Source organism: Theropithecus gelada, chromosome 17, assembly GCF_003255815.1.
Source record: "Theropithecus gelada isolate Dixy chromosome 17, Tgel_1.0, whole genome shotgun sequence".
NCBI classification, from domain to species: domain Eukaryota; kingdom Metazoa; phylum Chordata; class Mammalia; order Primates; family Cercopithecidae; genus Theropithecus; species Theropithecus gelada.
The window spans coordinates 29,399,652-29,426,342 of record NC_037685.1 but is presented as its reverse complement, the minus strand read 5'-3'; the positions used below and the strand labels follow the sequence as shown (position 1 = coordinate 29,426,342).

The 26,691-nt window shown below is 38.3% G+C and overlaps 1 pseudogene; it reads right to left on the bottom strand.

Annotated features, from left to right (window-relative positions):
- Positions 1–808: 808 nt before the first annotated feature.
- LOC112611063 lies at positions 809–2,349 on the bottom strand (annotated as a pseudogene).
- Positions 2,350–26,691: the final 24,342 nt, after the last annotated feature.

Here is a 26,691-nt window from a genome sequence, read left to right as displayed (position 1 = left end):
TCACAGGATTTTTGTTTGATCATAATGTGGGCAAGAAAACTGTATTTCTATTCTTTTTGATAGTAACAGTTTTACTGAATTTGTTTTCACTTTCCATCAAAAAACACATAGCATATGTTGTAACATGGATTCTCAAACCTGTTTAGATCCAGTATGCTCATTAGAATAATACAGCATTCTGATTTTAAAAACAGCTGATTGCTTATAGAAAAATGATATGCATCAGACATTTAATCAGAAAAGAAAAATGAGAACATGTCTTTCATGTTTGATATCATTTAACTTACAGGATGACATGAAAATAGGTGGGTTATAATTTTAACAAAATTACAAAATTAAAACCCACTTCAACTAATGAAAAAAATCAAACACTGAAGAATCAAATATCTACCAACTTAACTAGTATTACTGTCCAAATAAATGTCTTCCGTTGCACTGAACATTAGAATTAGAAATTCACTATATGTTAAGGCATGTTTTAATTATGCTCCAGAATTGCAGTTACACTGGTCAGTGTTCCTGTTTCCCTACTCTTGCCTTCATCCCACCCCTTTCTTCCAGGGCTCAAAATATTAAGTTGTGTTTTGGTTAGCTATTGTAGATTAGAGCTGGCATAACACAGTGTGTTCACTAGGTTTTATGAGCATAAACATTAAAATGTTACATAAAATGTACCGTAATTTACTTTACACTCCAATCTAAGATGGTTTAATGTCTTGACAAAAGGTGAAATGACTTAGGTATATTTTACCTTTTGTGCATTTAGACCACCATATGCATAGATGTTCTAACGCTGAATTCTTGGTCTTCAGTATCTCATAGTGCTGGATGCTTGAAACTATGACAGAAACTTGTAACACAGTCTAATCACAAAGTATCAGATGTTTCTTGCCTTTTGTGATCTTGCAATAAAAATGTGCCAGGTGAGGATCACAAGGATAGTATTAAAATCATAAGGTATATCCTGCAACTTGTTCAGATGTTTTCTGGCTGCAGGGAGGCCAGACGTTTATTTATTCAATATGTACTTCTTAGTTCCCATGCAGTAGTTCTCTATATATTCTGCCCAGTGTAACTGCTGTACATCAATATTGAAAGTCTTTTATCTTCAAGGTTTAGTTGATTCATTAACATATTGACATTTTCAGTATTCCAAATCCAAGAATTACTTGTAAAATACTCAAGGAACATCATAGCTTTGTGAAGATGAGTTATTGTTTTCATCATCCTTGGGCTTCTTCCAGTCATCGTGAGGTAGAGATCATAGAGGAATGCTGGGGCCTTATGACTTACAGCAATCCAGTAATGATATAAAAGGTGACTGGAAGTTAGATGTACATTGGGCCGTTTGGAGGCCTGCTCCAGAGGATTCCTCTTGAAAGTGGAAATTACATGGTATTCAGCTTCACCCAGTGGAAAGGATTAGTGCTATCTGTTGTACAATTATATGCCATGAGGTTTCTTGATCTATTAACTCCGGAATACCAGGCTGCCACAAGACTCTTGTTCACAACTGCGTCTAAGGAACAAGATCTGCAAGCGCATTATTGGAGACATGCATTGTTCAAAGAATTCCTTTCCCTGCCACAATAAAGAGACCACTTGGTCCATTAAAGTTATCAATCCATCCTGGAAAATGTTCTTTCCAACTGGCACCAACAATAGATGGCCTTACAATCTCCACGTTTAGCTTTGTTCCTTCTTGTTGTACAACATATTCTGCCAATGCTTTTGTGTATATGTATGTGTTAGGTCTGTCTCCTATCAACTTTGTCATGATATCATTTACTAGGCCACAATCCATCCACTCTAAAGAATCAATCAGCTTCTTGAGATTCACAGGTGGTGGATAGACTACTTCATCAATATGCTTTTGATTACAGTAGGCATATGCTGTTGATACATGCATGAACACTTCCAGATTCTTTATTTGTTGTGCAAATGAAACTGTCCCATTGCAATCACATTGAACTGAACAGCATCTCTTAAATTTTTATTAAACCTTACTGTAGCTGCACAGTGGAATATAATATTGGTAGAATCTGTGATCACCTCTTTATCTTCTTCACTGAGAGCCAGTTTAGGTTGGGTGAGTTCACTGTTGATTGCTGTAATTTTAACTCTAAAATCTCGATTTTCATTTCTCAATCTGTCAAACAGACTGCCACTGAGGACTTCTTCCACTCGCTCTTGTGGTGTCTGTCCAGATTTCTGCCTCACCAAAACATATACTGATTTCACCTTAGGATAAGATATCAGCAACTTTTCCAGAAGCACTTTCCCTAGAAAACTAGTAGCTCCTATGAGGCAGACATTCTTGCCTTCACAGTATTCTGGCATTGAAACCATTTTGATCTTTCTGTATAAATTTTGGCTCACAGGCTTAGTATCCAGATCTGATTGAGAATAGCATCCAGCATGGGTTCTCTTTCAGGAAACCTTCCCTGATTCACTCCATGCCACTCAGATTACTTCTCTGCTCTGAGTCACCACAGCACTTAAGTATTCTGTTAACCTTCGCCACCTCTATGCTGCCTCCCAACCCAGGTGGTGCCCCTAGGCTCCATGACTGCAAACCAGACCTCACTGTGCATCCCCCTTATGGGGGGCAGTGGTGGGGCTCTGATTAATATCTTAATGAGCTTCAGTGAAATGCTAGGGAGAAATATCTTCTTATTTTCACATTTGATTTTAATTTATTGACATAAATTATCCTATTATTGTTGCAGTTGTTTCAATCCTATTGTTAAAGAGTGGGTGAGAGTCTTACAGCTCTTTTACTTCCCCATGTCATTTTCCCTTGGAGGTGAGCTTTGGATTCTTTTCCCACAACCAAGAAAAATAAGGTGCATGGACAACAGAGAGTGAGTAAGGCAAAGTCAGATTTACTAAGTGACAGAAAAGCTGTCAGCAAAGAGAGTGGCCCCAAAAAAGTGTTGCCAGCTATGAAGCTGAGTCTGGGGTTTTTATGGACTTGGAAGGGAAAGGGTGTGCTGACTGGTCTGCAGACCATCTTGGAGAAAGCACCACTCAGAAAGAGGTATGATTGTGTAAAGAGCCAATTGGAGGCAGAGGTGAAAGCTTGGCCTGGGACCTTGGCTGGGGAACAATCAGGGGCTGAAGTGATGATTAACTCTATGTAAATGAAGACTTGCCCCATGGCCAATTCTACAAGTGTAGGAATATGTAAAATAGGTGAAAAGAGATTAAGACATGCCAAGGAGAGAGAAATGTGTCCACAAAAGAAGCGGAATTAGTTCATGTGGGTTTACAAAGTAGGTGTTTCCATTCAAGGATGCAAGCTCTTTCTTATTTGGGCCTGCAGTTTGATTTTTAGGATGTTCTTTGTTTAAAGGAGTTTTACCAAGGACCCACTCTAACTGCCTACGTGACCAGTTTCTTCCTCCTCTCGCATTGTCCCTTCAGGAATGGAGATCCTAACTGCTGTTATGGAAGTGAGGCAATGATCCTTCTGGCTGTTTCCTGTTAGAGTGGGGGACTGTGTGGGGAATGGCAGCTAGGGTTCCTACCAGGCCCAGTCTAAGCATCCTCAGAAGAAAAGTGAATTCATACATGGTTACATTTGCATCACCATTTAGAGCTTGATAGCCTCTAGGTGAGAAGAAATAATCTGGGTTATAGCATTGGCATGAAAGGCCCAAACATTAATACAAGACAAACAAGGAAAAGAGGTCTTAACAAAGGAGCTAAGCAGGTCCAAATATAAGACTGGAATAGTTAAGAAGAGATTGTAGCCAACTGGATCCAGAGACAGCCTTTTCTCTCAATCTGCTAATAATTCTAATTTTGTCCTTAAGCAGCTGTAAGTTTACTTCTACCTGACTGGAAGTGTTGATCCAGAAGCAGCATGTCTCATTTAAGGGTGCACAGCCACCCCCTACCTTGACTGTAAGGACATCAAGAGCTCACTTATTTTGCATTTCCACAGAGGTTAGACAATTTATGGATTGTTGTTGGGTTTCTATGGCTCCTACTGTTGCCTTCCACCCTCGTTACATCATAATAGAGAGATTAAGTACTGATCAAATTCAAGAAGAGGAATACTGGCAAATTAGAATAGGCCTCTGCCTATAGAATTCCCTATAAATGGTTTTTCTAATATAGGATTGTCATGGGCCTGTCCTCTTTAGTACCCTCTGTCTGTTAAATCTCCATATGATGGCATAGAGATAAGTGATCTCCTTGTTTGATGTGCACTGGAAAATGCACTTTCCAGAAAAAAAGGCCAGATTGGGGATTTCACCAGATGATACTGCTATGTCAATGGAGTTTAAAAATAATCGGTCACAGACCACTGCCACTATGGTGCATGTTCCCCTCCAGTGCCTGGGGAGGATTAAGTGTAGCCAGGCGCCACAGAGAAAGTAAAGCCTCATTTCTTGAAGGGATGGTTCTAAGTTGTGGTTTGTGAGGGTTCTAGCTAGATTTAGTCCAGGCCCTGTAAGGTCGTCTCCTTTACATCAAATGAGGGTATTTTTGGGATACGGATATCCATACTCACTATAATCACAGCACCATTTGAAGTTTTACATGCTAGGTGGAAATAATCTTTTTTGGCAGATGGAGTTTTGAAAGATCAGAGACACAATATGTCCTGGCCAGTATCTTAGATAACCCTCTTAATACGGGCTATTGGTCCTCAAGTTCCTGTTCACTTGCAGATTTGTGGATCACTACCATTATCAAATATCATACAAGGGTCCAGGATTACATATGTGGGCATGTTTGGGAGGTCCATGAGTTATTTATTACCTGATAATAATGCTGGCAAGAGGTGACATCCCTGGTCAGGGGTAACAATTCCCACTTGGAATTCCAACCAGGTCTAGTTAGATTCTTAAAAAATTTTCCATAGCCTTTCCCAATGTTTGGTGTCACCCATGTTCCTTCTTAATTTCCAAACCTGTGCTCTCTCAGCAATTAGAAGTGTAGTGTTGCAATATTTGATGTCCCCCAAGAATAGTCCTTTTTCTCTGCTCCTAATGCAGAGGGAGGTATTTGCCATCATTTTGTTAACCTTACCCAGTCTAATGGTATGAGTGTTAACCTTGGGGGATATGTTTTTATAAGTGGAGTTATAAGTGCTCTCATCTGTAAAGAGAGTCCAGTCTGGGATTTCTAGGGAAGTTTCTTTGAGGGTCTCACTGGTTGCATAGGTTTGCACTACTGCCTGTTCACGGTCATGTTCTAACTCTCCAGTTTCCTCTAGAGGCAAGTTCAGGCAGGGCAGGTTTTTAACTTCCTTCTAAAAGCAAAGCCTAATATTTAGAGAGGTGATTGTCTTTTAACCAGAGACTCCCTTTAGAGGATAGCAGTTCTGCCACATTATATGGGATATATACAGTTAAATCATTCCCTATGGTCAACTTAGTGGCCTCTGGTACCAGCAAGGCTACTGCTACAACTGCTTGGAGGCAAACTGGCCACCCTTTAGCCACCAAGTCAAGATCCTTGCTGAGGTAACTGACTGTTGAGCTGGACCATGGGCCTGAGTCAAATTTCCAAGGCTGTTTCCTCTCCAAGACATGAAGATTATGGAAAGACTGAGGGCTGACACTTTAAGTAAGGCTTGTTTTAGCTGGTTAAAGGCCTTTTTGAACCACAGGTTCCCAGGTCAGGGAGTGAGATTTAGGTGCTTGAGTTTCTTTTATAAAATGATATAAAGGGCGAGCTATCTCACTGTACCCAGGTAGCCACAATCTGCAAAAATGTGTAATGCCCAAGAATCCTCTTGGCAGTTTGAAGGTTTTAGGAAGGGGAAAAGAGGAGATGGGCATAGTTCTCTCCTTGCCTGATGTTCTGATCCTTTCTGATAAGACCAGACCTTGGTATTTTGCTGAAGTCTGGCAGAGCTGATCCTTAGATTTTGATACCTCATATCCCCTGTCAGCTAAAAAATTAATGCCTTCCTGAAAAGCTTCCTTGGTTGGGGCACAGAGGAGAATATCATCTACATATTGTAAAACTTCAACCTGAGGATGAGAGAAATCAGAGAGCTCTTTTGACAGGGCCTTGTCCGAACAGATGGGGGCTGTCTAGGTAACCCTGAGGCAGTACTGTCCAGGTTAACTGGGTGGTCTGATTGGAAAGATCTTCAAGTAAAGACAAATTTTGGAAGTCAGGGTGCAATGGTATACAGAAAAAAAGCAAATTTCAGGCCCCAAACTCTGAGTCATTTATTTCCCTTGGGTATTGGAGTTAGGGTATAGGGATTGGGCACTACCAGATGAACTGGAACCACAGCTACGTTAATGAGGCAGAGGTCTTGAACTAGTTTCCATTCCCTATTGGGCTTTTGCACTCCTAATATTGGGGTGTTTCAGGGGCTGTTGCAAGGTCTGAGGAGACCTTGTGTTCTCAAATTATTAGTGATAGCTTCTACCCCTTTTCTAGCTTCTGGTTTTAGGGAGCATTGCTTCTGGTTAGGGAGGAAGGTAGGATCCTTAAGGTAGATCTGGACTTGTGTACCAGTTATACCTCTGCTAATTCTTCCTTAGGTTGCCCAAACCTTTGGATTAATGTTGGCTTTCACCAGAAGGAGACAAAGAGTTTGTCCTGGAGTCATAAGAGTGGTGGCTCCCATACAGGCTAGAATATCTTTACCTATCTATGGAGTGGGACTTTCAGGCATAATTAAACAGGCGTGGGTAAAGAGTATGTCTCCCAAACCACAACTGAGGAGCTGTAGAAATATTGGTTTAAAGGCTTTCTTGAGACACCCATTACGGTCTTGCTATGGAAGGAAGAAAAGCATGCATTGGAGAGAACAGAGAGACTGACTCTGGTGTCCAGAAGGAATTTTACCCTCCTCCTTTCCACCTCCAGAATCACCCAGGGCTCCCAAATAGTGATGGCAGTCTGAGGAATTGGAGTCAGGGAATTGAGCCGCGAGACCCATCCATCCTTCTAGACCATTTGGGAGACTGGCCCTGGACCCAGTGCCCTATGCCTCTGGGGACAGTTGGCCTTCTAGTGGTTCCCACCACAAGCTTGACAGGGTCAAGGTGGCTTCCTTTTGTTGCCTCAGCAGTCCTTTTTAAAGTGTCCTGGCTTGACACACTGGTAGTAGTTAGCAGGTGCACCTCGGGGGTTCTGGATTTTATAGGCCTGCAATGCAGCCACTAGACCCTCTGTTTTATTTCTTGTGCTTCCTCTTTTTCTCCTGGTTCCTAATGTAAAAGACAAAGATGGTCACTTTTGGGAGGTTCCCTAAGGTGCTATCTGGTCCCATGACCTGTTTCTGCAATATCCTTCTGATATCAGGGGCTGTCTGGTAATGAACTTGTCCTTTAGAGTTGGTGGTCCTTCGACCAAATCAAGAGACAGAGGAGTACATTTTACTAAAGCTTCTCTCAGTCTCACTAGAAAGTCTGAGGCATCTAGTTTATGGTTTATCATGCAAAGCTTGGAGTAATTAAGAGGTTTGGCTCTGGTCCTCCATAAGCCATCTAGTATGCTCATCTTGAAATGGCTTTTCTTCCACTTATCTGTGGGATCACTGAGGTTCCAATTAGGGTTTTCCGTGGGCACTGCCTCACTTCTTGTTGGGTATGTGATTTTTGTGTCATTCTCCCCTTCTCTTCTTCTCAACTGGTTATAGGAGACATATTGCTGGTCTCCAAATCCCCGTGCTTCCTGTGAGGCAGGGCTGCCTGTCCTTCAGCAGCATTTAGGATTTGGTTTAGGATCAACATAACATCTCTCCATGTAAGGTCAAACACCTGGGATAGGTTTTGGAAAGCCTTTATACAACAATTGAGGTCATCAGAGAACTTGCCTAGGTCCCCCTTTATTTCTCTTATGTCCTGAAATGAAAATGGAACTTAGACCCTAGTGGCACCACATCCATCAGGCATTTTCTGTACCCTGCAGGATAACAGCAAAGTTGAGATTTTCCTGGCTGGTAGAGCTGGGGGTACTGACAATGTAGCTAGAGGAAGTCCCAGATAGAGGCGGGCAAGAAGGGCTGAGAGATCCGGGAGTTTCATTTGAATGTTCCCCAGGGATTTGTTTGACTGACTTTGGGGAATTGCTCTCTGTGGGCTTGCCTGATACAATTGCTAAGAGGGCAGGATCAATCCTACCATGTTGACAAATATCCAAGTGGTTTCACAAGGCAAAAAATGCTTGGGACCTTGGATCATTTGCCTTCCTATCTGCAGGGAAAATTCAGTTATTGGGTGTTGAAATTAATGCTTTCCTAAGGAGGCCAGGCCTCCTCATCCTGCAGTTGGTATGATGGCCATGCTTGAGTGAAAAAGAATATGAGGCACTTATTCTTCAGAGTCTGAGGGTTAAAGGAGTTCTAATATTATAGAATACACTTAACAAGAGTGCAGGCTGAAGATTGTTTTCTACCCAGATAGAAAGAGAGAAAAGAAAAGGTGCCCCTTAGTCTCCTTCGCACATTTAGGGTGACCAAGAGTGAAGAGAAACATAGATATGGCATCCACCTTCTCCTTCTTCCCTCCCTGTATCCTCTGTGTTCTGGCGACTGTCACAGGTGCTAACCATGGATGTGAGCGTGACCTACAACCATGGATCTGGAGGAGCTAGTCAGCAGGTGTAGTCATGCTCATATGCTCATTACCCTAGCTCTCCACGTGTGGATTCTCATTGCTTTCCTAGATCCCTTTGATCCATAAGGCTCCCAAGTTTCCCTAGATGGGGCTCGGGAGAGGTTATGCAACAGTTGGATCTGGGAAAGACACTTCAATGGAGGGAGTATCTTAATCTTTTCCTTACTTCTATGACAGTCTGGGCAAAGTTATGAATTCCTAGAGAATGTGACCAATTAACCTCTAGACATAGAATCCCCTTTTCATTCAGATGCCAATGTAGGTGGATGCAGAATAGGTGCCTCAAAAGAACATAAAGGTTGAATGGCTGTCCTCCCTGTGATGGGGACTGCACTGAAGCTAAAACTTCTCTTTCCACTGTTGAAGGTGGAACATTTCTCTTTACAGATGGGGAATGGTGCCTGGTTCCTAATAGAGAGACATAGAAGGGAGATAAATTAGGGAACTAGAGGCCTTGGATAAAGGGTGATAGGTTCCTCCAGGGAGATAAATGCCATTCCACTAGGTGACTTAGTCAAGACTGAAAATGTTGGCCGGGCGCGGTGGCTCAAGCCTGTAATCCCAGCACTTTGGGAGGCCGAGACGGGCGGATCACGAGGTCAGGAGATCGAGACCATCCTGGCGAACACGGTGAAACCCCGTCTCTACTAAAAAATACAAAAAACTAGCTGGGCGAGGCGGCGGGCGCCTGTAGTCCCAGCTACTCGGGAGGCTGAGGCAGGAGAATGGCGTAAACCCGGGGGACAGAGCTTGCAGTGAGCTGAGATCCGGCCACTGCACTCCAGCCCGGGCGACAGAGCCAGACTCCGTCTCAAAAAAAAAAAAGCAAAAAAAAAGACTGAAAATGTTAAGTTGTAATTTTTTCTTCAAATATTTTCCAGGCAAAGATTAGAAAGAAAGGTTTGAGGCTTGATAGGCTATCTCAACAGTATGCCCCCTACAGGAGAAAATTAATTTGTCTCATAAAGGAACTGTTTAAATTCACAGGGCAGTGCTGAGCTCTTACATGGAGGAAAAAAAAAAAAACAAACAAGTGAAAAGGAGGATATCCCCTTGGGGTGAAGAAATATCCCCCTATACAGTGCCATGAATATCTATTATTGAGGAATAAAAAGTCCCTTACTAGGTGAAAGTTTAGACTGAAATCTTAAAATCTCCCTGTCTCAACAAAATCACCAAAATACCAATTCTTTGAATTATGCTCCTGATTGCTAAGGCACTTGCAGACTGTATCTAGCATGACTATGTTCCTGGGCTTGCAAAAATACCTACAGCATTGCTTACAAAGAAAGGACAGGAGCCATAATTGCCATGGAGGAGAGAAAGGAAGAAAATGTGATAGGAAAGACTGGAGGTCCTGGTGTTGACACCCTAATGAGCTGTCAGAAACTGGAATTAGTCCAGAGGCTTTCAGGTAACACCAAGGTGCAGCCTTGGCCAGAAATCTTCAGTTGCCCTCCTTCCAACCCCATGTGATTGTTAGATCTTCTGTGAAAGTAAACTGGATTGGAACAAAGTCAATATTCTGAATGCTTGAGAGACATGGGGGATTGACAGAGTCCTCTCCAGAAAGCCTGTCTCCTGAGTCTTGTAAGGCTGGCAGCTGCACTGTCCATTTTTAACTGACTGACAGGGACCTAGTTTTTAATTTAATCTTGTTAAAAAAAAAAAAAAACCCTAAGGACAAGGAGCCTCAGAAATGAAAGTAAAGAGTTGGAGATTCACTCTTGCACTTTCTATGAATTCCTGACCAATACACCAACATTGTTGCAGCTTTCACACTCCTGTTCTTTGGCAATATGGAGGGAGTGTTACAGCTCTTTTAATCCCCCATCACCAGCAAGCCCTATGTTCCTGTTCAACAACCAAGAATTAAGGCACATGGACACCAGACAGTGAGTTAGGCAGAATCAGATTTATTAAGTGACAGAAAGACTCTCAGCAAAGAGAGGTGACCAGAGAGAGGGTTGCCAGCTATGAGGCTGAGTCTGGGGTATTTATGGACTGGAAGGGGAGGAATGTGCTGAGTGGTCTGCAGACTGTCTTGAAGAAAGCACCACTCAGAAAGAGGTATGACAGTGTAAAGAACCAATTGGAGGCAGATGTGAAGCCTTGGCCTGGAACCAGTTAGGGGCTGCAGTGAAAGCTTGGTCTGGGATCTTGGCCCAGGACCAATCAGGTGCTGAGGTGATGTGAAGACTCAGCCTGTGGCCAATCATAAAAGGTACATATGTAAAATAGGTGAAAAGAGACTAAGGCACACCAAGGGGAGGGAAAGGTGTCCTGCAAAAAAATGGAATTTGTTCATCTGGTTTCACGGAGAAGGTGTTTCCATTGAATGATGTGGGCTCTTTCTTACCTGGGGCCTGCAGTTTGATTTTCAGGCTGCTCTTTGTTTGAAGGAGTTTTACCAAGGACCTACCCTAACTGCCTACTTGACCATTTTCTTCCTCCTATCTCATTACCTTGGAGATATCCAATGTATTTCAAAATGGAATGAATTAACCACAGATTAGAAGAATAAAATTTCTTTTTGATTTTAACCTATTTTTCAAAAATGTATTTCTACATTGTGCTTTGTTCATCTGTAAGAAAGAACCCTACCATAGAGAAATACAATAGAGCATATATGGTCCTCTGTAGCATATATGTTCCTCTGGATCAATTCTTTTTAACTGTGTTTCATGAAATACCAATATGCTACCCTGCATTATGGATCTCAAGTGAATTTCAGAAAGATGATAAAAATGTTAAGCATTTTGGTGTGGTGTAGTGGCTCATGCCTGTAATCCCAGCACTTTGGGAGGCCGAGGCTGGCAGATCATGAGGTCAGGAGATCGAGACCATCCTGGGTTACACAGTGAAACCTCGTCTCTACTAAAAATACAAAAAATTAGCCAGACCTTGTGGTGGGCGCCTGTAGTCCCAGCTACTCGGGAGGCTGAGGCAGGAGAATGGCATGAACCTGGGAGGCACAGAGCTTGCAGTGAACCAGGATCACACCACTGCACTCCAGCTAGGGCTATAGAGCAAGACTCCATCTCGCAAAAAAAAAAAAAAAAAAAAAAAAAAGAAATTAAGCATTTCCCAACACTTTTTCACCCTCAAAGTATCTTTCAGATACTTGGTTCTATTCTTCTATTATCAGATGCCTGTGTTAGTCTAAACTGTTTCTTGCTAATATGGCTAATGTTTATAGCCTCTGCCATTTATTCTTACAAGAAATAGTACTTTGAATACATATCTGATTTCTAGTGCTGTTCTTGGTTCTAGGGGTACAGCAGTGTAAAAAGACAAACATTTCTGGTCAGGCATGGTGGCTTATGCATATAATCCCAGAACTTGGGAGTCCAAGGTGGGACAAATGTTTGAGGTCAGGAGTTTGAGACCAACTTGGGCAAAATAGCGAGACCCTTTCTCTACTTTTTTCTTTTTTTTGAGACAGAATATTGCTCAGTCACCAGGCTGGAGTGAAGTGGCGTGATCTCGGCTCACTGCAGTCTCCACCTCCCAGGTTCAAGTGATTCTCCTGCATCAACCTCCTGAGTAGCTGGGACTACAGGCGCGTGCCACCACGTCCAGCTAATTTTTGTATTTTTAGTAAAGATGGGGTTTCTCCATGTTGGCCAGGCTGGTCTCAATCTCTTGACCTCATGATCTGTCCTCCTTGGCCTCCCAAAGTGCTGGGATTACAGGTGTGAGCCACCACGCCTGGCTACTCAAAAGGCTGAGGAAGGAGGATCACTCGAGCTCAGCAAGCCAAGGCTGTAGTAAGCTATGATCATGCCACTGTACTCCAGTCTGGGCAACAGAGTGAGATCCTGTCACACTCACACACACATATACACACACGCACACAAAGACACACATTTCTGCCATCAAGGGCATTATGTGGTGTTTGTAGTGATAAAAATATATCTAAATGTGTGTTATTTGCCTTTAGCAGGACACTGTGTAATGAAAAGTTCCTTCTGACTATTAGTTGATTATCAGTGGACATTCTTAACAGTCAGATTACATTTATCACTGTGTGTACCTGTGTGTGTGTGTGTGTTTATGTGTATGTGTGTCGGTGTGTAATTCTCAACTAAGTTTCCCAATCACCTGCTCTGCTCTGCTCTCCATTAAATATTTCCAATCTAATACATAACTTCAGATGTGACAGCATAAAATATTATTGAACATTAAAAAGACTTTATATACAGTCCACTGATGCCTCCTTAGCTGTTCTAACAAGGCTGCTCTTTGTTAGTCTCTCAGTTTTATGTAATATATCACATGGTCTTACCAAATATATGTCCATATTTCTAATACTTAATTAATTAATTAATACAATTTGGATAACATGGTTGACGAAGATTCAGCTTCTGTCATTCTTTTAATTGTCTGACTGCTAATTCTGTATCTCCAAAGCTAATTTTAGTATTGTTGTTTTGTTTTATTTTGCTTTTTTACCTATTTACCTCTGATATGGTTTGCCTGTGTCCCTACCTAAATCTCATCTTGAATTATACCTCTAATAATTCCCACATCTTGTGGGAGGTACCCAGTAGGAAACAACTGAATAATGGAAGTGATTTCCACCCCCCCTCCATACTGTTCTCATGGTAGTGAATAAGTCTCATGAGATTTGATGTTTTTACAGGGGTTTCCCCTTTTGCTAGGCTCTCTTTCTTGCCCACCACCATGTAAGAAGTCCCTTTGCTCTCTTTTCATCTTCTGCCATGATTGTGAGGCCACCCCGGCCATGTGGAACTGTGAGTCAATTAAACCTCTTTGCTTTATAAATTATCCTCCCCTGCCATGTGGAACTGTGAGTCAATTAAACCTCTTTGCTTTATAAATTACCCAGTCTTGGGTATGCCTTTATTAGCAGCATGAAAACAGACTAATACCTCTTAATGCAAGTATTTTCTAGTTTGGTTATCAAATACCTTATCTTGAAATTCTCCACGTAAAATAATCTCATAATTTAATTTTTAATTATCTTATTTTCTTTTTTTTTTGAGATGGAGTCTCATTCTGTCACCTGGGCTGGAGTGCTGTGGCACAATCTTGGCTCACTGCAACTTCTGCCTCCCCAGTTCAAGTGATTATCCTGCGTCAGCCACCTGAGTAATTGGGATTGTGGGAATGCACCATCATGCCCAGCTAAATTTTTTGTATTTTTTAGTAGGGACAGGATTTCACCAGTTGGCCAGGCTGGTCTCAAACTCCTGGCTTCAAGTGATCTGCCCTCTTCAGCCTCTCAAAGCACTGGGGTTACAGGAGTGAGCCACCACGCCTGACCCTAATTATTCTTCACATGTGTCACCACCACTCCTGAAAGTTTCTAGGGGCTGGAAGATAAAGTGTCCTACCTGTCATGGAAAACTCATTCCTGCCTCTTCCTGCATTGTATAGGCTACTAAATTTGATCTTTTTTCTTTCTACTAGAATTTTACAATTCTTTACAGTTTTTATTGTATTTTGTACATCATCACAAATATTTCACTGACACCTCAGTTTGTGTTTGCCTTCAGATAATTTCTATATAAATGGAGCTTGTGCAAATAATTGTATTTTAGTTTTTTCTAACTATAATTTATAATTTAGGATTCCATATGCCATATTTCATTCACAGAATTTTTTTTAACTTTTCAAATGTGCAGGTTTGTTACATAGGTAAACATGTGTCAAAGAGGTTTGATGTACAAATTATTTCATCACCCAGGTATTAAGCCTAGTGTCCATTAGTTATTTTTCCCAATTATCTCCCTTCTGCCACCCTCTACCATATGAAAGGTCCCAGTGTGTGTTGTTACCCTCTATGTAAACCTATATGTTTTCTTATCATTTAGATCCCAGTTATAAATAAGAACCTGTAGCATTTGGTTTTCTGTTCCTGTGTTACTTTGCTAAGGATTATGCCTCCAGCTCCGTCCAAGTCCCTGCAAATGACATATTCCCTTTTTTTTATGACTGCATAGTATTCCATGGTGTTTATGTACCATATTTTTTTTAATCCAGAGTATCACTGATGAGCATTTGGGTTGATTCCATGCCTTTGCTGTTGTGAGTAGTGCTGCAATGAACATACACATGCATGTGTCTTTATAACAGAACAATTTATGGTCCTTGACTGTATTCCCAGTAATGGGACTGCTGGGTCAAATGGTATTTCTGCTTTTACATCTTTGAGAAATTGCCACATTGTCTTCCATAATCGTTAAACTGATTTACACTCCCACCAGCAGTGAAAAAGTGTTCAAGTTTTTCTCCACAACCATGCCAGCATCTGTAGTTTTTTGGTTTTTTCATACTATTCATCTGGCTGGTGTGAGATGGTATTTCATTGTGGTTTTCATTTGTCTTTCTCTAATGATCAGATATGTTGAACTTTTTTTCATATGATTGCTGGTCGTATGTATGCCTTCTTTTGAGAAGTGTCTGTTTACGTCCTTTTCCCACTTTTTTAATAGGGTTGATTTTTTCCTGTATATTTGTTTAAATTCCTTATAGATGCTAGATATTAGACCTTTGTCAGATGCATAGCTTGAAAAAATTTTCTTCCATTCTGTAGCTTGTCTGTTTACTCTGTTGATAGTTTCTTTTGCTGTGCAAAGTTATTTCATTTAATTAGATCCCATTTGTCAATTTTTGCTTTTGTTACAATTACTTTTGGTGTTTTCATCATGAAACCTTTGCTCATGCCTATGTCCTGAATGGTATCGCCTAGGTGGTCTTCCAGAGTTTTTATAGCTTTTGGCTTTACATTTAAGTTTTTAATCCTTTTGGAGTTAATTTTTGTAGATTTCAAGTCGTATAAGAAAAGTACTAATGTTTGTGGTTTGGAAAATATAGCATAAACTTATAAACCAAAATGAATATGTTCATTGCTACCTTAATTTTTTTGGCATTTTACAAATATCTATTTTTTTAAGCTTTGCAAAATTCAGTGTCATTCCATTTATGGAAGTAATTTTTTTTCTTAAGTAGCACTAAAGTAGCAAAATTTAATATTTATGTATGTTAAAAATGAGAATGTCATATGTCAACAGCTGTGATACAAGTAGAGGTTTTCTTTTTGTAAGCCATTAAATTAACATATGCACATACACACAAAGATAACCCCTCCTATTAAAAGCATGCTTTCTTACTAATAGTTAATGGCTTAAATAACTGAACAAAAATTTCAAAAACTCTTCTCATTTGAATGCTTTCTGAAGGTTAAATTTGTTTCATTTTATTCATTGAACCTTTTTCTTAACTTTCTCTGTTCTAAGGAGTTATAAAGCACTTAATATTTTTTCAATAGAGGTCATCATCATGGAGCACCTCAGGAGGTAAGAAAAGTAATTCATACATTTCTTATACAAACAGACTCTTCAGAGACCTCCCACGGGTACAGCCCAGTTAAAATATGTTTAATTTCATCCTCAGGTGATTTTAGCAGGAAACAATTTCATCTCTACAAAGAGCTAGCAAAGCCATATCTGCAATTTAAAGATAAATTTACAAATATAATCTTACACTGCTCTACATGACACTGTGTGCATTTTAATTTCAGAATCTTAATGGATAAAGTAAACATTATTGCAAATATATTTTAACACAAGTAATCCTGTATGTATTAAGCAATTCCAAATAATATCAGATATTCTAAACAAGTAACTTCTCAGCTGTACGTTGAGAAATATTTCATTGTAAATACATTACAATAACTACTATTACTGCTACTATTTTAAAAACCACGCATTGTCTCTACTAAAAATACAAAAGCAAAATTAGCTGGGCGTGGTTGTGGGCACCTGTAGTCCTAGCTACTTGGGAGGCTGAGGCAGGAGAATGGCCTGAATCTGGGAGACAGGGCTTGCAGTGAGCTGAAGTCGTGCCACTGTACTTCAGCCTGGGCAACAGAGTGAGACTCCATCTCAAAAAAATAAATAAATAAAATAAAATAAAAACAGACATGTATGTTTAGTATTTACCATCTTCCAAACACTATTTAAATGCTTTATATGTATTGCATATATCATTTTTTTTAATCCTTTCTCTGCAAACTTGTGGGAAATTTGTCTATGTCCCAAATTATCAGTTTCATGATGGTGTATCCTAGTGCAAGACCGTTTTCATTTATTGTGTATGTTTCTAATAATGCCCTTCCTACTTTTCATATTTTTCAGTTTGAAGATTTTTAGAAAATATTTGTAAATTATTTTCTTATCTTTATTTTTTGTTTCCTATTATTTGAAGTTTAGACTTCATGAATTGAAGGTTATAAGAAGGTTATAAGATTGTTTCTAGCAGTTGAGTCAGCAAATAGGAATGAAAGTGTTCCACTTTCACTTCCAGAATTTCACTTAGTCCCCTTCATCAGAAAGTTTTTTGGGTTCTGCTTTGATTCTACCTTTTCAGAGTCCTTCTGATTCCCTCTTTATGAACAATTAATCTCTAATCATCTGCCTGGTTAAGATAGAATCAGTTACTCAGTTATGACGAATGGGAATGACATCAGGAGAAATAACTGCTTCTTAAACAAAATTTCACTTCACTCTTTGGGAAAAACAAACAAACAAAACAACTTATTTTTTTCTTTTACATTCAAGATACTAACCCAATTTCTGATAATGGTGTTCTGCCAATCAGTTTGCTTCTTGATATTTCTGTGCTAGATTGATTAACATTATTCATATGCTTTTTACTTTCTCTAAGTGTGTCACAATTTTGTCTCATTTTTGTGCTGTTCTGACAAATTTAGTTGAGTTTTTGAAGGGAGTAGAGATATATTCGGTTTACTGTTTAAATGATTCTCTATACGTTTTTTATTTGAAGGAGTTGATCAACCAAGCATCTGTAATGTCCTAAAAATATAAAAATTGCACAGTCACGTTCTATTAGCATTATTACTCTTAAAGGCTAATTATGGTCAGGAAAACAAGTTTTGTTTCTGTTATTGTTGCATGTTTGTTTTCTCCTTTTGCTTTGTTTGATTTCGTTTTGCCCTTATTCTCCATTTAGACACCATTGTTCATTTAGGTTGCTGCTAATTCTTACCTGTACATTCAGTGTCCACAAAGTAAACAGTCTCTTCTGTTTTCAAATGTCAACAACTCATTATTAATAACTTATTAGAATGTTACACTTTGTTTCTTCAAAGCACGTGATGATTAATACTGAGTGTCAATTGACTGGATTGAAGAATGCAAAGTATTGATCATGAGTGTGTCTGTAAGGGTGTTGACAAAGGAGATTAACATTTGAGTCAGTGGGCTGGGAAAAGCAGACCCACTCTTAATCTGGGTGGACACCATCTAGTCAGCTGCCAGCACAGCCAAAATATAAAGCAGGCAGGAAAAAAAAGAAAACGTGAAAAGGCTACAGTGGCTTAGCCTCCCAGCTTACACCTTTCCCCGGCCTGGATGCCTCCTGCCCTCAAACATTGTGAGAGGTGACAACTTGCTGGAGGCCCTCACTTCCTCTCATTTTAGTCCTGCCCAATCCAGGCAGGACTAAAATGGCCCAGACCCTTCAGGAATGAAGGTTTGGGTCATTCCAACAGGAAAAAAAAATCTATGACCTGCTGAGGTCCTTGCTGCAGACAAAGGGAATATAGAATGGGTAGTAGAAGTAAGTAGTCATCAATACCAGCTGTGACTATGTGATCAGGTGCAGAAATGAGGACAGTAATTGTCATGAGTATTTCCTCCTTTTGTTAAAAACATCTTTGCGCATGTATACAGTTGTACTGTGAAGATATCTTCATTTTATTTTTTTTCTTTGGCATGGTGACATAAGATTTATTGACTTCATATCAGCATTTAAATATTGTTAACTGTATGTAATAGCATTTGGGTTGGGGATTGGTGCATTTCTGGTTGTATGAAGAATATTTGTATTATGTTAGGCATAATTATGACCTTATTATTATCTTTATTTGAAGATTATGTATGATCTCAGGAGATGTCTATAGGTTCAGGTAGACAACAAGTGGACTTGTTATGGTTAATATTGTCAACTTCATTGGATTGAAGGATGCAAAGCATTGATCCTGGGTGTGTCTGTGAGTATTGCCACAGGAGATTAACATTTTAGTCAGTGGGTTGGGAAAAACAGACCCACCCTTAACCTGGGGAGAGGGGGGCACCATCTTATTGGCTGCCAGTGTGGCAAGGATATAAAGCAGGCAAGAAAACATGAAATGGCTAGACTGGCCTAGCCTCCCAGTCCACATCTTTCTCCCATGCTGAATGTTTCCTGCCCTTGAACATCAGACTCCAAGTTCTTCAGCTTTAGGAATCAGACAGGCTTCCTTACTCCTCAGCTTGCAGATGGCCTACTGTGGGAACTTGTGATCATGTGAGTTAATACTTCCTAATAAACTCCCATATATATGTATCTTATTAGTTCTGTCCTTCTAGGGAACCTTGACTAATACAACATGTAACTGAATATTTAACTTCATTGAGTGTGACAGGCCATCTTAACACAAAGAAATCAGTCAGTTTTCTAAGAAGATTACTTATCATTGATGCAGACAAAGAAGACACAGACATACCTTGTTTGATTGTGCTTTGCTTTGTTGTACTTCACAAGTAAGAGTCTGTTGTACAGATTTTTATAGCAACCCTATGTCTATCAAATCTATTGGCACCATTTTTCCAATAACGTAAGTTCACCCATGTCTTGTTATCACATTTTGGTTGTCTCTTAATATTTTAGACATTTTCATGATTATTATATCTGTGTTGGTGATATTTGATTAGGGATCTTTGATGTTACTACTGTGATTGTTTTAAGGAACCACAAAGTGTGCCAATATAGGATGACAAACTTTATCAATAAATATCGTGTGCATTCTGACTGTCCCACTGATAGGCCATTCCTTTTCTCCCTCCCTCTGCTCAAGCCACCCTATTCCCTAAGAGACAATATTGAACTTAGGCTAACTGATAACCCTATCATAGCCTCTAAGTGTTCAAGTAACAGGAAGATCAGTCTGTCTCTCACATTAAATCAAAAGCTAGAAATGATTGAGCTTAATGAGGAAGGCATGAGATGGGCCAAGAGCTAGGATTCTTGCATCAGATAACCAAGCTGTGAATGTAAATAAGTTCTAAAATGAAATTAAAAGTGTTATTCCACGTATGCATTACAAGAAAGCAAAATAGCCTTATTGGTGATGTGAAGAAAGTTTGACTACTCTGGATAGATCAAACCAGGGATAACATTTCCTTAAGCCAAAGGCTAATGAAGAGCAAGACTGTAACTCTTCAATTCTATGAAAGCTGGGAAAGCTGGGGAAGCTGCAGAAGAAAAGTTGGAAACTGACAGAGATTGATTCATGAAGTTTAAGGAAATAAGCTGCCTCTATAACTTTAAAGTGCAAAGTGAGGCAGCAAGTGCAGATGGAGAAGCTGCAGCAAGTTATTCAGAAGCTTTAAATAAGACAATTGATAAATATGGCTATACTAAAGTATAGATTTTTAATGTAGATAAAACAGCCTTCTTCTGGAAACAGGTGCCATCTAGAACTTTCACAGCTGGAAAGAAGGCAATGCCTGACTTCAAAGCTTCAAAGAACAGGCTGATTCACTTGTTAGGGGCTAATGCAACTGGTGATCTGAAGTTGAAGCCAATAGTCATTTACCATTCTGAAAATCCTAGGGCCCTTAAGAATTATGCCAAATCTAATATGGAATGAAACAAAGACTGAATTAAAGCACATCTGTTTTCAGCATGAAACAAATCCTGAATTAAAGCACATCTGTTTTCAGCATGGTTTACTAAGTATTTTGAGCCCAATGATGAGACCTAATGCTGAAAAAGAATATTAATTCCAAAATATGACTGCTCATTGACAATGAATCTGTTCACCCAAGCGCTCTCTTGTAGATGTACATGGAGGTTAATATTGTTTTCATACCTGCTAACACCGCAAGCATTCTGCATCCCACGAATCAGGGAGTAATTTTAGCTTTCGAGTCTTATTTGATAAATAAATACCTTAATTAAGCTTATAGCTGGCATACATAGTGATTCCTCTGGTTGATATGCGAAAAGTAAAATGAAAACCTTCTGAAAAGGATTCACCATTCTAGGTGCCATTAAGAACATTCGTGGTACATTGGAGGAGGTCAAAATATCAAAATTAACGGGGGTTTGGAAGAAGATGATTAAAACCCTCATTGATGACTTTGAGAAGTTCAAGACTTTAGTGGAGGAAGTAACTGCAGTTGGGGTGGAAATAGCAAGAGAACTAGAGTTAGAAGTGGATCCTGAAGGTGTGACTGAATTGCTGCAATCTCATGATCAAACTTGACTGGAATGTGGAGTTGCTTTTTACGAATGAGGAAAAAAATGTTTCTTGAGATGAAATTGTCCAGTAAAAACGCTGTGAACATTGTTGAAATGATAACAAATAACTTATAAAATTACATAAACTTAGTTAATAAATCAGTAGCAGAGTCTGGGAGGATTGACTCCAATTTTGAAAGTTCTATTGCAAGCAAAATGCTGTGGTAAAAGCATCACATGCTACAGATAATTCTTTAGTGAAAGAAAGAGCCAATTAAGGAGGCAAACTTCATTTTATCTCATTTAAGAAATTGTCACAGCCACCTCAACCTTCAGCCACCACCACCCTGGTCAGTCAGCAGCCATCAGCATCAACAAAAAGACTATTACTTACTAAAGGCTCAGATGATTTTTAGCATTTTTTGGCATTTTGGATTTTATTTTTAATTTTATTTTATTCTAGATTTTATTTTTAATCAAGATATATACATTATTTTGTTTAGACAAAACATAATGCTATTGTGCAGTTAATAGATCACAGGATGGTCTAAACATCCCTTTTAATGCACTGGGAAACCAAAAATTTTATGTGATTTGCTTTATTGCAATATTGAGGTGTTCTGTGGACAAACTCAAAATACCTCTAGGGTATATCCAATATCCTGTACATACCTCCCTTTCTGTCTACTTACAAGATCTAAAAGAAAAATTTTGCAAAACCTTTATACCTTTATATAATATGTGTATTTTTGAGACAGATTCTTGATCTGTTGCCCAGGCTGGAGTGCAGTGGCACTATCTCTGTTCACTGCAACCTCCACCTCCTGGGTTGAAGTGATTCTCCTGCCTCAACCTCCCCAGTGGCTGGGACTATAGGTGCGCACAAGCATGCCTAGTTATTTTGTATTTTTAGTAGAGATGGGGTTTCACCGTGTGGGCCAGGCTGGTCTCGAACTCCTGACCTCAAGAGATCCACCCGCCTTGGCCTCCCAAATTGCTGGGTTTACAGGCATGAGTCACTGCACCCAGCCCCTGTAATTTTAATGATCCAGGATATTTGACATCTTAAACTTGAGAGAAAATAGATGATCCATCGTACTGTTATCTTTTGTATTTCATCCTTTGAAATTTTTAGTTTTATTATGATACAAAGAATGTATTAAACCAAATAAAATTCTATCTTTTTAATGATCAAGTAATATTTTGACATAGCAACTAAATTCACATCAATGTAAAACATTATAGTAGGCTGAATAGTGTCTCTTCAGAATTCAGGTTCTCCTGAAACTTCAGAATGCAACCTTACTGGAACATAGTCTTTGCAGAGGTAATTAGTTAAAGGCCTCATGATGAAATTATCTTGGATTTGGGTTTGATCCTAAATCCAGTGACTGTATCCTTGTAAGAATATATAAGTATATAATGAGACTTAAAGAGAAATCAAGACCAAGTGAAGTTGGAGGCAGAGATTGGAGGTGGGCTACCACAAACCACAGAACACTAGCCACCACCAGAAGTAGATGAGGAAAAAGGGGATTCTCCCCTAGAGTCTTAGAAGGTACTATGGCCCTACTAACATCTTTATTTCAGACTTCTGATCTCCCGAGCTGTGAGAGAACAAATTTCTGTTGTTTTAAGGCACCTACCTTGTGGTACTTTCATATGGCAGCCCTAGGAAACAGATACAAAATGTTAGCAGAAGAATGAAATACAACATGTTGGAGACTGAGTTTTGCAAAATGTCTTTTATGCTTTATTTAACAAATATTTAACCATCAGCTATATCGGAAGTGCTGTTAAATATCTGAAAGATAAGATTCACTAATATGTAATCCAATAATGTTTCTGCTCACAAAGGAATTATAATATAGTAAAAGAGAAAGACAAAACATAATTGCTGTGCGATATGATGAGTGAAATGAAAGAAACTAGATGTGTTTGTTAATTAGAGAAGGACAAGATGGAGTTGTGAATTAGAGAGGTTATAAATTAGAGCAGTAATGACAGGAGATTCAAATACTCCTTGAAGAATCAAAACATGAAACTTCATTAGTTTATTATGAATGAGCTTTTCATATTTAAAAATAGGAGACTGTTCTTCCATCTGTGGGCAATAGAGGTATAGGTGGAAAATGCTACCTGTTAAGTTGTATGAACAGTTTTATTTGTTAAGGATTAGTAATTTCAGCAACAAGAGGCACATAATATAGTGGTATTCTCTCATGTAATGACTAAAAATAAATATACAGTTCCTTTAAAACTGATATTTTCTACGAAATCTCTATAAAAAGTTTCTGAGATGAATACATTTTACTGGATATTGGATATTTTCAACCATGATAAAGCAAGCAGTTTTAAATTTAATTAAAAATGAATATACCAATAAAGAGTGTCAGCTGAGTATATAATGTATCAGATAAGTATATAATGAGACTTAAAGCAACACCAAGTGAAGATGGAGGCAGAGACTGGAGCTGTGTGGTCACAAACCACAGAACACTAGCGACCATCAGAAGTAGATGCGGAAATTAATTAGATTCAAAATCATATGCATTTAATCTACTCCTATTATCCTGGGATTTCGAATGTTTAATCTAATTCAGTAAAAGTACTCATATTGTGATTATAGTGGAGCCAGAAATTTAGCAGTTAGAAATTTGCATAATCCCAAATGGATTAATTTGAAAATTGTTGCACTCAGGAAAACCTGTGGTCTAAACTCTTCAAGATATAAGGGATTAAAAATTATAAATTACAGTAATAGGGCAATATAGTTAATAGTATAAAAGTAAACAATACAAGATAATATATATTAAAAATAGAAAATTAAGGAATGCATATCATGAAAAATTTCATATATTTATAAAGTCACATATTGTACACATAATGATTATATATTTTAAAGCAATTTAGAAAGGCAAGCAAAGAAAAAATCATAAAACATTGAAACACATAACTGATGCTTGAGTATTTTAATAATCATGAAAATCATGTGATATCTATTACTCAGAAAAGATATACAAAAGTGAACAACACAAAAATGCATATTTTAAATTCTGCAGAAGCTTGAAGTGAAGAAATAAAATTTATTTTCTCTTTCATTACTTATTATTTTCTATTCCAAGTAATATCCAAATGTTTTGTCATCATATATACCTTCTGTGTCTCACATGTGCTTAAAGAAAAAATAATTTGTATATAAAATTAATTTCTTACTGATTTCCCTGTTTAGTGGATTCATTTTCAGCAAATGAAGACAAAAACTTACTTCTAATCACTCTTAATCATCTATCTTATGTTGGATGATGTTTAATAAGGTACATTAGTATGCATTTGGGCAGAATTTTATTGTACTACAGCTTACTCATTGCTTTGTGTTTAATTCCTTAGCCATATAATAATCTGATAATCTTATTAGTAAAATAAAAATGTGAATAAACTACCTTTTCTCTCTTCCTTAAGTAATCATATCTCCTGAAGTATAAATTGTGACACTTGATTATGTCACCAATTCTTGCTTTTTCACTATATTTTTATAATAATTTGCTGGAGACATAGGGCTAAGGAATTGTTAATAAAAATGAGTAACTGTCATTTTTGTTGATATTTATGTCCAAAAAGATACTTTATTTATTTATGTAGAGATGGAGTCTTTCTCTGTAGGCTGGGCTGGAGTGCAGTGAAATGATCATGACTCACTGGAACCTCCACCTCCCAGGTTCAAGGATTCTCCTGCCTCAGCCTCCCGAATTGCTAGGATTACAGGTGCCCACGACCACAGTTGGCTATTTTTTTGTATTTTTAGTACAGACAGGGTTTCACTCTGTTGTCCAGGCTGCTCTCGAACTCCTGACCTCGTGATCTGCCCACCTCAGCCTCCCAAAGTGCTGGGATTACAGGCGTGAGCCACCGCGCCCAGCTGAAAATATACTTTTTAAGTATTTTCAATAATTTATTTACTAATTATTTGTTATTGAGTCTACTCCTGACCAAAACAACTGCAACAAAAAAAAACTTACAAAAATCTCCATTGTACTTAACAACATGGTCCTCAAAGCATTTAATATGTACCTGGAGAGCCCCACAAGACTAGTCATTTGAGTTTTAACAATATTTATTACATTCATCCCATGGAAGAGTTCTCAGCAGTAATAAGGAAAATCACTGGGACACATAACACATAACATTCCAGAGAATTTTGCTAAGTAACAAACACCACTCATAAAAGGTTTTACTCTAGAATTTCATTTATGTAATATCTTCAAAGTGGCAAAGTTGTTGAGGTGGAGAATATATTAATAGATTACAAAATTTAGACAGGGGTTCCGGTTGGAGGAAAGTAGGTTGGTTATAAAAGGTAACATGAGGAATTCTTATGATGTTCTGTATTTCTATTGTATCAATGTCAATATCTTTCTCATTTTGCAAGACAAAATGTTACTTAGCATGATTCTCTGGAATGTTATGTGTTATGTGTCCCAGTGATTTTCCTTATTACTGCTGAGAACTCTTCCATGGGATGAATGTGATAAATATTGTTAAACCATTGACCCTTTGAAGAGCCTCCAGGTTGTTTCCAGGTGTGGGCTATTAATAATAAAGATGTTGTATGCATTCATGTGTAGACTTTGTGTAAAAATGCATTTATTTCTCTTGAAGGTATGCCAAGGATTATAATGCTGGTTTGTACTGTAGTTGCATGTTTAACTTTTTTAAAAACTGCCAAAATATTTTCAGAGCATTTTTGCTATTTAACATCACCATTAACAAGGTGGGAGTAATGTCATTTCTATGTGTCCTTGCTAGCGCTTGGTGTTGTCAATATTTTTTATTTCATCCATTCTGATGTGTGTAGGGCTGTCTTCTGAGGTTTTAATTTGAATTACTCTCGTGGCTAATAATATTGAACATCTAATATGCTTACTTGCCATCTTTAGATCCTCTTCATTGACATGTCTCATTATGTTTTCCTATTTTCTAATTGTATTGACTTTTTAGTGTTGAGATTTGAGAATTTTAAAATATATTTTAGACAGCAGTTCTTTTTGGGATGTGGATTAGGAAAATATTTATTTTTTCTGGTCTGCTGTTTGTCAGTTCCTTCTCTTAACAGAGTCTTTCACAAAGTGAAAGTTTTTCATTTTGATGAAGCCCAATTTACCAATGTTTCCTTTTAAGGATTATGCTTTTGATGTAAACTCTAAGCAATATTTGCCTATTTCTGAATTCTGAAAGTGTTTTCATCTTTTTTTCTAAATGTTTCACAGTTTTACTTTGTTGTATAAGTTCATGATCATATCGAATTAAATTTTGTAAAATATATAAAATGAGGTCAAGTTTTTTAAAATTTTGTTTTGTTTTATAATTTTATCCTGTGAATGTCCAATTCCTCTGCCACCACTCATTAAAAACTCTAACTTTATGCCACTAAATTGCTTTTGTTTATTTATCATGATTGGTTGGGCATATTTGTGTAGGTCTATTTACGGGATCTCTACTATGTTTCATTGATCTATGTGTCTGTACCTCTAATTATACCATACATTCTTAGTCTGTAGCTGAATAGTAAGTCTTGAAATTGAGTATTGTGACTCCTTCCCATTATCCCTAATTTGAAAAATTATTTAGTCTACTTTCTTTGTCTTACTATATAAATTTTCGAATAATCACATCAATATCTAATGTAAATCTTGCTGGGATGTTGATTGTGATTGTATTAAACCCATATACAACTTTGGGAAATTGCCATCTTTATTTTATGTTAAATCTTTCAATCTGTGAGCCTGTATGTCTCTCCATTGATTACATATTTTCT